Source organism: Giraffa tippelskirchi, chromosome 1, assembly GCF_054371585.1.
Source record: "Giraffa tippelskirchi isolate mGirTip1 chromosome 1, T2T-mGirTip1v1.2.pri, whole genome shotgun sequence".
NCBI lineage: Eukaryota > Metazoa > Chordata > Mammalia > Artiodactyla > Giraffidae > Giraffa > Giraffa tippelskirchi.
In genome coordinates this window covers 205,262,942-205,274,943 of record NC_137275.1, presented here as the reverse complement: position 1 = coordinate 205,274,943, position 12,002 = coordinate 205,262,942, and positions in this window count along the sequence as shown.

Sequence of the window (12,002 nt, the reverse complement as noted above, 5' to 3'; positions counted from 1 at the left end):
AAAAGACAACTCAGAGAATGGGAGAAAATTTTATAAAATCATAAATTGGATATCCGAGGTGTATCTAGAACAGATAAGGAACTCCTACAACTCAATAAGAAAAAGACAAATAACCCAATTGAAAGCTAGACACAGGATTTGAACAGACATTTCTCTAAAGACATAGTCAACAAGCTCATGAGAAGATGTTCAATATCATCAAGTCATTGTTGTTGTTGTCCAGTTGCCAAGCCGTGCCTGACTCTTTGCAATACCATGGATTGCAGCACACCAGGCTCCCCTGTCCCTCACCATTTCCCGGAGTTTGCCTAAGTTCGTGTCTATCAAATTGGGATGCCATACAACCATCTCATCCTCTGTTGCCCTCTTCTCCTGCCTTCAATCTTTCCCATCATCAGGGTCTTATCCAGTGAATCAGCTGTTCGCATCAGGTGACCAAAGTAATGGATCTTCAGCTTCAGCATCAGTGAATTCCTTCCAGTGAATATTTAGGGTTGATTTCCTTTAAGATTCACTTGGCTTGATCTCCTTGTCATTAGGGATCTGCCAATCACACCCACAGTGAGAATACTTCACTCACACTCACTGGAGTGAACAGAAGGATGGAACGAATGCTGGCAAGAATGTAGAGAAATTGGTACCTTCATGTGGTGCTGGTAGAAATGTAAAATAGTGCCTAAGTTGGGGGTTGAATGAGGATTGAAAGCTGATGGGTATGAAGTTTCTTTTGCGGGGGTGTGAGAACAAAGTACGTTCTAAAATTAGATTGCAGTGGTGATTGCATAGCTCTATGAATATACTGAAAACGTTGAATTATATACTTTAAATGAGTGAACTGTATGGTAAAGGGTAGCAGGGAGTGCCACTCAAAATGTGTCAGTTTGGCATAAGTATTATTTTAGGCTGAAGGCAGTTGAGAAGCAGCAGGTGCAGGAAAAACCCTCTGCCCTCCCATTTGCCTAAAAAGACATAAATTTAGTAAAGGTGTCCCCATCCTCCTTTTTCTACCAGGAAGGATGGAAGTTAATCACCCAACAATACTAGACCCACATCAGTCCTGAGACACGACAGGGGAATCTGCGTTGCAAGTAGCTCATATTCCATCAATTTCCCCATGTATTTATCTTCCTGCAATTTGTGGTCCCTAAAAAATCCTTTCCTTTGTCTTGCCACTTCTCTAAAAATGTATTACTGATTTTTAGAGATGCAATATAAGCCCTGGTTACCTCTTGGAGTCACTCATCTCTGAGTGCTCTAGCCTGTGTGAACTTCTCTTTCTCTTGTTAATCTATCTTTTGTTAGTCTAATTTGTGGAGTCCCAGCCAACGAATCTAAAATAGGTAGAGGGAAAACTTTTTTTCTCTCCTAAAGGTATATAAAGTTGTGAAATGAAATATTTCTGTGAAATGAAATATTTTCTGCTATACTAGTAAGCAAGCCATGTCACAGACATCAGGGATTCCAGCCTTCCAAATGCAAATTTCTGAGCCCAGGTAAAACAATACCAGCTCCTCGGCAGCAAGCCACTTCCTCCCGTAAGTGCTGAGGGTGCAGTGGTGGGGGGGGTGGGGGAGGGAGGGGGGTAGGAGAAAGTGCAAGAGGCAGAAATTCACCACATCCACCACCCCTTATGGTAAACAAGGAATTAAGGATTGCTGCTGTTCAGTCACAAAGTTGTGTCTATTTGGGACCCCATGGACTGCACCACACCAGGCTTCCCTGTCCTTCACTATCTCCTGGAGTTTGCTCAAATTCATGTCCAGTGAGTTGATGATGCTATCCAATCAGCTCATCCTCTGTCACTCCCTTCTCTTCCTGCCTTCAATGCTCCCCAGCATCAGGGGCTTTTCCAATGAGTCGGTTCTTTGCATCAGGTGGCCAAAATATTGGAGCTTCAGCTTCAGCATCAGTCCTTCCAATGAATATTCAGGTTGATTTCCTTTAGGATTGACTGGTTTGATCTTGCAGTCCAAGGGACTCTCAAGTCTTCTCCAACACCACAGTTCGAAAGCATTAATTCTTTGGCGCTCAGGCTTCCTTATGGTCCAACTCTCACATCTGTACATGACTACTAGAAAAACAATAGCTTTAACTAGAGGGACCTTTGTTGGCAAGATGATGTCTCTCCTTTTTAATATACTGTCTAGGTTTGTCATAGCTTTTCTTCCAAGGAGCAAGGGTGGAAGAAAATAATTTCATGACTGCAGTCACCATCTGCAGTGATTTTGAAGCCCAAGAAAATAAATTCTACCACTGTTTCCAGTGACGGGACTGGAATTAAAGATGAGAACAATCAAAAAGCAGGATTTGGCCCCAGATAGCTGAGATGCATATGAAAGAAATGATTTCAGTAAGCCTGATCACTTGCATTTTCCCATACACAGAAGAGCACTAGATCCCTTAATGTGAGAGATCTGGTTTTCCTTAAGTAACGGTAATCTTTGAATATTCAGATTAACTGCCCCTTGCTGCTGCAAACTTCTATATAGCCTGGCTCCTCCACTCCCGCTAGGAATCAATTTCCTGGGGTCACCTGAGATGCTGTACTCCTGGGCTTGAAGTCCTCATGATTCCTACTGAATAAACCTCTCAACTTTTAGGTCACATTTTTTTTTTTCAGTTGACAAAGTTTATTATCAGGGAGGGGAAAATTCCCCTCCTACCCCTCTTGAGTTCAGGTGCCCCAATTCATAATAAAATTGACACAAGACAGAATAACAGGAGAAAAAGAAACAAATTTTAATTTCTACACACACAGGTTTCATAGAAATGGAACCTGAGAAGTAACCAAGGCAGGCAGCTTTCATACTTTTTAGACAAAGAAAAAATAAATTTGTGAAGAATTGTCAGGAGAAAGAAATGTAGGCTTTGAGTGCTTAAATAGTGAAGAATCTAGAGTTTGGACTTGGAGCAGTGAGTTAAATAAGGTTTGTTTAGATAGGCATGAATTCCCTATCTCTAGTGATAAGGGTGTTCTACCTCCCCACGCAGGAAATGTACCTTTCATATGAGAGATTAATTTCCTGCTTTCAGGGAGACAGAAAGGAGGGTCAGTGTGTCTCTCTTGCAAAGGCTGTTTTTTAAGTAACTTTAATTCAAAATAATCAATATGACACTGAGGCTTATTTTGGGACAGCCTACATATCTCTGATGAAAGTGAAAGAGGAGAGTGAAAAAGTTGGCTTAAAGCTCAACATTCAGAAAACAAAGATCATGGCATCCAGTCCCATTACTTCATGACAAATAGATGGAGAAAGAGTGGAAACAGTGGCAGACTTTATTTTTGGAGGGCTCCAAAATCACTGCAGATGGTGACTGCAGCCATGAAATTAAAAGACACTTGCTCCTTGGAAAAAATCTATGACAAACCTGAACAGCAGATTAAAAAGCAGAGACATTCCTTTGTCAACAGAGGTCCATCTAGTTAAGCCTATGGTTTTTCCGGTAGTCATGTATGGATGTGAGAGTTGGAAGGCTAAGCGCTGAAGAATTGATGCTTTTGAACTGTGGTGTTGGAGAAGACTCTTGAGAGTCCCTTGGACTGCAAGGAGATCCAACCGGTCCATCCTAAAGGAAATCAGTCCTAAATATTCATTGGAAGGACTGATGTTGAAGCTGAAACTCCAATAATTTGGCCACCTGATGACTCGTTTGAAAAGACCCTGATGCTGGGAAAGATTGAAGGCGGGAGGAGAAGGGGAAGACAGAGGATGAGATGGTTGGATGGCATCACCTACTCAATGGGCATGAGTTTGAGTAAACTCTGGAAGTTGGTGATGGACAGGGAGGCCTGGTGTGCTGCAGTCCATGGGGTCACAAAGAGCTGGACATGACTGAGTGACTGAACTGAACTGAAATATCTCAGTAAAGCATTTAGAAACCAAATAACCAGGCCCATGTATGAGAGAAGAGAAGAAACAAGCTAGGGACTAGAATCATGGGGACTGAAAACAATTCAGATCTCCCCCTGCCTCCTAGATACGGGGGTCAGCATCATACTACAATGGTGAGAAATGTCAGTTAACTGGTCTAGTTAGTAAAAAAAAGCCAGGACCTAAGAAAATGGTTTTAACATAGTAAAGGAAATGAATGATTTATATTAATTTGTTTAATAGCATGCTTTTTAAAAATATATATATTTCTTCTTTTAAAAAATTTTGACCAAACCCCACAGCATGTGGGACCTTACTTCCCCAACCAGGGATTGAACCTGCATTCCCCATGTTGGAAGGCAGCGTCTTAACCACTGGACCACTAGAGAAGTCCCATAAAATGCTTTGTTGTTAAGTATTTTATCTATCACATGTTTCAATAAATTGGCCACCCAATAATGATAGGGAAAGATATGTAATACAATTATAGTTTGCCTGAGGATTTTTGTAAATGTGCAGCAGAGAAAAATATATCTAAACTCAAAATGGAAAAGTCAGTGTAAACTCACAGAAATATTCCTCCTGTTAAAAAAATTGTCTCAGCATCCACTATAGCATTTCTGCCTACCATTTCTCATGTATACCCTGAACGCCCATCCTGTGTTTCCAATTCTATTCTCCCCTAGAAGAATCCAGGGCATCTTGGAGAATAGCTAAGTACATGTCTCAGGACACAGAAAACTCACAGGAGACCTAGAATACCTGTTGCTGCCAGGAAGCTATTTTCAAGGATGTCAATAGGATGCTAAAAGGACAAAGGACTAGCTCTTAGAGACTCCCAGTGACTACACTGTGATCTTTGAGTATCAAAAAGCTTTTCCCAGGCTGTGGAGCAACTAAACCCATTCGCCACAACTACTACGCCCACATCCCACAACTGCTGAAGCCTGCGTGTCTCAGGGCCATGGCCTGCAACAGGAGGAGCTACCACAATGAGAAGCCCCACATACAGCAACTAGAGAGTGGCCCCCACTCTCTGAAACTGGAGAGAGCCTGAATGCAGCAATGAAGACCCAGTGCAACCAAAAATGAAATAAATAAATTTTTTTGAAAAAGCTTTTCCCTTTGATTGAGAGAAATTAAACTATAAAAAGCAGTATATAAGCAAACCAGAAGCTTGTAAGCATACTGTGCTATCAAACTTTTAGGTTTTTTCAATCAGATAGGTCTAGAAATGTAAAGCATCCAACTTTCCTCCCCTGCTTATCACTTAAAGAAGAAAAAGCTCAAACAAATCTATTTTAACTCTTCTGCTACCTCTGCGAACGTAGCTGCAGTGTCAGAGGACTGGCCCACCTTGGCAAGTAGACAGGCTGTTCTGGTCACATAAACAAACAAGCGGTCTAGACCTACTTATGCTGTTTGTGTAAGCACTTGCTGAAGCTAAACTGGGTCAATGGTGTTATCTTTGTAGAACAAAAGACAAGTCTCTGGTTATCACTCATTAGATGTCTCTGCAGCCTTCAGAAAACAGTCATCTAGAAAAAAAGAGTGTTGGCCAATATTAGTATTGGCTCAGCTGGGATTGGATTCAATTCCCTGTGGCCTGCGGACAGCCCTTGCTTTTGTTCCTCTACAGTCAGCAGTGTCTGGAACACCTCCTGCTTCCAGAACCAATGACAGGCAGAATCTACAGTGAAGGACTGTGTCTTGCCTGCTCCTCCCTCTGAGCCACTGTTTCTCCTTCCAGGAAACTGTCCTGCAGTTGCACAAGGTGACCTCTAAGAAAGACAGTGTTGGAATACGGGTGTGTGTGCCTACACTTTTTTTTCCCCAGCTGGGTGAGACCACTGCCCTAAAGCACCAGGCTTTCTTTACAATTTTGGTGAAAGGAAAACCATTTCTGAAGTCAGACACTCATCTCATCCTTCCCTTCCCTACCTCTTGCCATGAATGTCATCCCTCCTGGCCCTTGAGACTCTATTTTAATGTTAGAAAGTATGATTCCACATTATTATCATTATCACATTGCATTATTTAATTAGCTCATCTTTGTTGTACAAATTTTGTAGGGTATGTCATGGGTCTACCGTTTCAAAATACATTCAAACTACCAAACTATAGAAGGAAAAAGGAAAAGCAGTAGCTTCTGTTCACGCAGCTACATTCCCAGTGACTGTCAGGACAGTGTTTCCAGCTCACAGAGGAAACATAAGCAGGAGAGACGACTGGGTCTGGGGAGGGCTCTCTCAGATGTAACCTCCCCTGTCCCAGACATCCTGTGTGTACCCACCTTCTAATTCATGCAAACAGTGTACGTCCCTGTGCCTAAATGCGGTGGCAATTAACCAAGGGCATCATTAGAATGTGAAGAGAAATTAAAAAATGGAAATTTCTCATATTAATTCATCTTACAAATGATTGATTGAAGGAAACGTATAAAAATGAGGAAGCTGTTTTTTGTTTGTCTGTTTGTTCAATATTCATTTTCATGTGTTTATTTATTTGGCTGTGTCAGGTCTGATATTCATCTTCATTGCAGCATATGGTAGTTGCATCATGTGGGATCCAGTTCTCTGACCAGGATCAAACCCAGGGCCCCCTGCATTGCAAGCCTGGAGTCTTTTTTTTTTTTTTTTTTTTTTAATATTTATTTGGCTGCATCGGGTCTTAGTTGTGGCATGCGGGATCTAGTTTCCCAACCAGGGATCGAACCTGGGGCCCCCTGCATTGGGAGCGTGGTGTCTTAGCCACTGGATCACCAGGGAAGTCCCAAAGTGATGGAATATTTTTGGAGACTTTGGGGATTCTGTGCATGAGGAGGGTTTCCCAGGTGGCGATAGTGGTAAAAAACGCACCTGCCAATGCAGGAGACATAAGAATCCCAGATTCAATCCAGGGCCAGGAAAATTGTTTGGAGCCGTTCTGAACTACTGCCAGATGACAAAGTCACGGCACCACTGAAGAAGAAACTGCACAGTGGTTTCTCTCCAGGATCGGAAGCCTAACTCCTTTCTGTTTCTATGCTTCTGTTGAGGCTAGCTGTGTTTCTTTGTTTGTTGGCTGGATTTAAAGGGGCTTCTGTAGTGAGTTCATGAGAGTCCAGGGAAAAGAAAAATGATCCTCTGCCCCAAAGAAATATTCCCAAAATGATTAAGCCTACTGAGGCCCCTGGCTGATGGGTCCCTAACACTCAGCCAGGGAATAAGGCCATGTTCATTTGGAAAACAAGCTCTAAGCCTATTGTGACCTGGCCTCTTGAGGAGATTATTATTGATGACTGGAAAACTGGGGTCATGTATCAGGGAAAATTACAGAAACTAAGCCAATTACCTTTTCTCAAAAAGATTGGGACACTAGAGATATTTGTGCCCCCTAGAATCTAAGTGTAGACAGAAAGAAATATGTGAATTGTAAATGGTTTCAAGGTAGACTGCAAAAGACTTAACCCTGCCAGAAATAGTCTTGTGGTATGTGGGTAGATGGTAAACAGACCACCACTGACAATGGCTACACTATGAGAAACTCCTGACCTTAGATGCCGCTATAGTGCTTATTCACTGAAGCAAGATGCTGTATTCGCTGAAAGTAGCAGACGGTATGGAATAAATAGATGGAACAATATGATTTATGACATCATAGACCATGTTTTAGTAGAATAAAAATAGGTTTCAGGGTAAACATGTAACCAAAATGTGACAAAGGACCAGGAAAAAAAAAACCAAAACACCTTAGAATAAGGGGATGTTGATCCGAATGGAAAAATATTGCAAGAGTCATTACGAAGAAAAACATGTGCTATATAAGTAGAAACTAAAAGCAATAAAGAGAGATTACCTTTGAACCTTCAAGAGACTCCGTGTGATTCTTCCCTCTCGCTGACACTGTTCATCCCTTGGGTACTCCTGGACCTGCTGGAGCAGGACTCCGGCAGAAAATCCCCTGGAGGAGGACATGGCAACCCACTCCAGTATTCTTGCCTGGAGAATCTCATGGATTCTGGCGCTCTGGCAGTCTACAGTCCATTGGCTTGCAAAGAGTCAGACACGACTGAAGTGACTTAGCATGCATGCATGTGCAAGAGGAACACTCTTTTAAACTGTCCTTTGGGATATAGTTTTCATACTTTTTATTTACCAAAGTATAGAAATTAGCAAATAAAATTATTTTTGCAAAACTCTTGTTTTATTCCAGCCATGCACATGTATTTGAGTGCACACTATATTTGTATTTATCTTTTTAAAATTTGAAAAGCATTGCAGTGTTCTGTGGCTTCTTTCAGATTCATTAAAATTGTGACATGTGATGCTCAGTATGTCTCTTCACTCTAACTGCTGCCAACATCTGGATGATTTCAGGGTTCACAGGCCAATTGAGTAGCTTGTTCTTATAGTTCCTTAACTCCAGATATATTCATCTCCATTTCAATTCATTTAGCCGGTTCCATAGCTAAATCCTAGGGATAATCAGTTCTTAGGAATAGTTGCCCTTTTGAAACTATAAACTCATGTTTTCTCTCCAAACAGCCCCCTAGCTTTTCACATTCCTTGCACCATGTCTTAGTCCATGCAGCTACTATGGACTAAGCAGCCATAAACTGGGCAGCTTATTAAAAATTGAATTTTTTCTCATGGTCCTGGAAACTGAAAGTCCATGATCAAGGTGCCCACAGATTTGTTGGCTGGTGAGGGCTCACTTCCTGGTTCATAGACATTTCCACACAGAACCCTCACATGATGGAAGGGGAGAGGGGGCTCTCTAGGATCTCTTTTATAAGAGGGTCAATCCCATTCGTGAGGGCTTCATCCTCAAGAGCTAGTCACTTCCCAAAGGCCCTACTTCCTAATACCATCACGTTGGGATTAGGATTTCAGTGTACAAATTTGGGGGGGTGGGGAGAAAATGCAAACATTCGGTCCATAACACCCTGCCACATCCCAGCACTAATTTGGAGCTCACGTGTCCTTTGACATTTCCTTTCTGTCCCTGCCCTCTGTTCCTTTCCTTACCTCACTGATCACCCCAGATCCTGTGACTGATGACATCAACTTCTTTTCCATCTGTGTCCACTATGCCCTTACCTCCTTATCCTTCTACAGTCTCCTAACTTTGAGTCAGTCTGCAGCTGACCCTCCATTCGGGTGTGAACACCAAGGAGTATAACCAAGCAAATAGTGTTACTACAAATGAGGGTCACGTTTTCCTGATCAATTAGTGTCCCTCAGCATCTTGCATTTGACCTGAGTCCTACCTGACAGAGAAAATAGATCCAATCAGTTCTCCATCCCACACTTGCAAACACGTTGACATTCTCTTTCTTTTTAAAATGACCTCAGATCCAAGATTCATCCTCCACCTGTGCTCTGAGTCACACCTCCTCATCTTTTGCTCCATCTTCCTTTCCTTCTATTTTTAACCTCCTATTCTCTACTACTTATCTCCTCTCAGGCTATGAATGTTTTCACATCTTCTTCATTAAAATGCTCCCCACCCAAATTTGCAGCTACCATCTAATGCCCAGTCCCTTTCTATTGCTTTGCAATGAACACACACACCCAGTTCATTTGGTCTCCTAATCTTTCCTCAGCACCCAGAAATTGGGCCTTTGTCCCTACAACTCCATGGAGACTCTTCTTGTCAAGATTACCAATTATTTCTATCTGAAAGAAATTTCTGTCTGTCCTTCTAGTTTCTTCTGGCTGGTCTAAGAATTAAATTGATGTGAGACAAGTTAAGTGGAGAAAAAAAAAAATCAAACAAAAAATTTAATAACATGTACACATGGGAGAGATCCAGGAAAACTGAGTAACTCACCAAAACTGTCAAAACCCTCACACAAATACCATCATCAGCTAGAGACAAAAGAGGGTGTTGGGGTAGTGGTTTGGGACTTCAGAGGGAAGGAAGGCAACCCAGAGATAGAAAAGCAGATGTTTGGTAAACAAATGTTTGCTGGGCTAACTCTAACCCTGCAGAGACAATGGAACACAGAGTGAACTCTGACCTCTAAACTCTGCCTAGAGTTCCCGCCACCACACCTAAACTGGATTCTGTGCAGGTATCTCTGGTGACAGCTTTATTCTGGGGACAAGCCCTCTATTTAAATTATTTTAGGCAGTTAGGGAGAAGGTTAAACTTTCTTCCTGAGTCTTGTGGGCCTTGATTATTTTAGCTAGAATAATCAGCATGCTAAAGGGACATTTTGGAGTGGCAAGTTTTGCTCCCTGACACTTCCTTGTAGTCAAACCCATACAAACTTTTCTGTTTATGTATCATTCATTCTCTCTAAGCATTTGGAATTCTCTATCACTGCCATTGTCTTGGATCATTCTTCTCTGACTTCTGTGACTCTACTCTTTCTGTTTTTCTGCCTCAAATGTTGGCCATCTATCTTCATTATTAATTTCCTGCTGTTGTAGGTACTTTAAAAGTAAGATTGAAATGCAGTTTAGTTTGAGAATAGAAGGAAAGAGCATATGTGAATTGAATTGACCCAGAGTTAATTCTTCTTCATAAAAATATCATCAAGAAATTTTTTTTGGACTTCCCTGGTGGTCCAGTGGTTAGGAATCTGCCTTCCAATCCAGGGGACACATGTTTGATCCTTGGACCAGGAATATCCCACATGACAAAGGGCAACTAAGCCAGTGCACCATAACTACTTAGCTGGTGTGTCCTACAGCCCAGGCTGTGCAATAAGAGAAGTCACTGAAATGAGGAGTCACCACAATGAGAAGCCCACCCAACAAAACTAGAGAGCAGCCCCTGCTTACTGCAACTAGAGAAAGCCCACAAAACAAGGACTCAGGGAAGCCAAAAATAAATAATTTTTTAAAATAAAGATTATTTTTGGAATAGACAAGCTGATTTTAAAATTTATATGAAAAAATGAGCAAACAAGAATAACCAATGGAATAAAATCTTAAGAAGAAGGGGGACAATGAGGTGAAAATAACGGCCTTACCAGATATTAAAACATATTTATAAGACCTCAGTAATTACAACAGAATGGTATCAGCACATGAATAGATAGAACAGTGAGTTGGAATAGGAAAGTGTTAGTTGCTCAGCAACTCGTTGGGACCCCATGGACCATTCCCTTCTCCAGGGGATTTTCCTGATCCAGGGATCAAACCCAAGTCTCCTGCACTATAGGTGGATTCTTTACCATCTGAGCCACCAGGGAAGCCCCTCAGAATAGCAAATCTGGATCCAAATACAATACACATGGGAATTCAATTTGTGATAAGAAGGCCAAACAATGGGGTAAGGATAGACTACTCTAAATTTTTAACATCCCTTTTCCTGTGTTTTCTGTCTTGGGCTGTCTTTTTGGCTCCTTTCCTTGGTCGATAAATACACTTCAGTTCAGTTCAGTTCAGTTCAGTCGCTCAGTTGTGTCCGACTCCCTGAGATCCCATGAATCGCAGCACGCCAGGCCTCCCTGTCCATCACCTACCCCCTGAATTGACCCAAACCCATGTCCATTAAGTCGGTGATGCCATTCAGCCATCTCATCCTCTGTCGTCCCCTTCTCCTCCTGCCCCCAATCCTTCCCAGCATCAGGATCTTTTCCAATGAGTCAGCTCTTCGCATGAGGTGGCCAAAGTATTGGAGTTTCAGCTTCAACATCAGTCCTTCCAATGAACACCCAGGACTGATCTCCTTTAGGATGGACTGGTTGGATCTCCTTGCAGTCCAAGGGACTCTCAAGAGTCTTCTCCAACACTACAGTTCAATTCTTCTGCACTCAGCTTTCTTTATAGTCCAACTCTCACATCTGTATGACTACTGGAAAAACCATAGCCTTGACTAGACGGACCTTTGTTGACAAAGTAATGTCTCTGCTTTTTAATATGCTGTCTAGGTTGGTCATAACTTTCCTTCCAAGGAGTAAGCATCTTTTAATTTCATTGCTGCAGTCACCATCTGCTGTGATTTGGAGCCCAGAAAAATAAAGTCAGCCACTCTTTCCACTGTTTCCCCATCTATCTGCCATGAAGTTATGGGACTGGATGCCATGATCTTAGTTTTCTGAATGTTGAGCTTTAAGCCAACTTTTTCACTCTCCTCTTTCACTTTCATCAAGAGGCTCTTTAGTTCTTCTTCACTTTCTGCCATAAGGGTGGT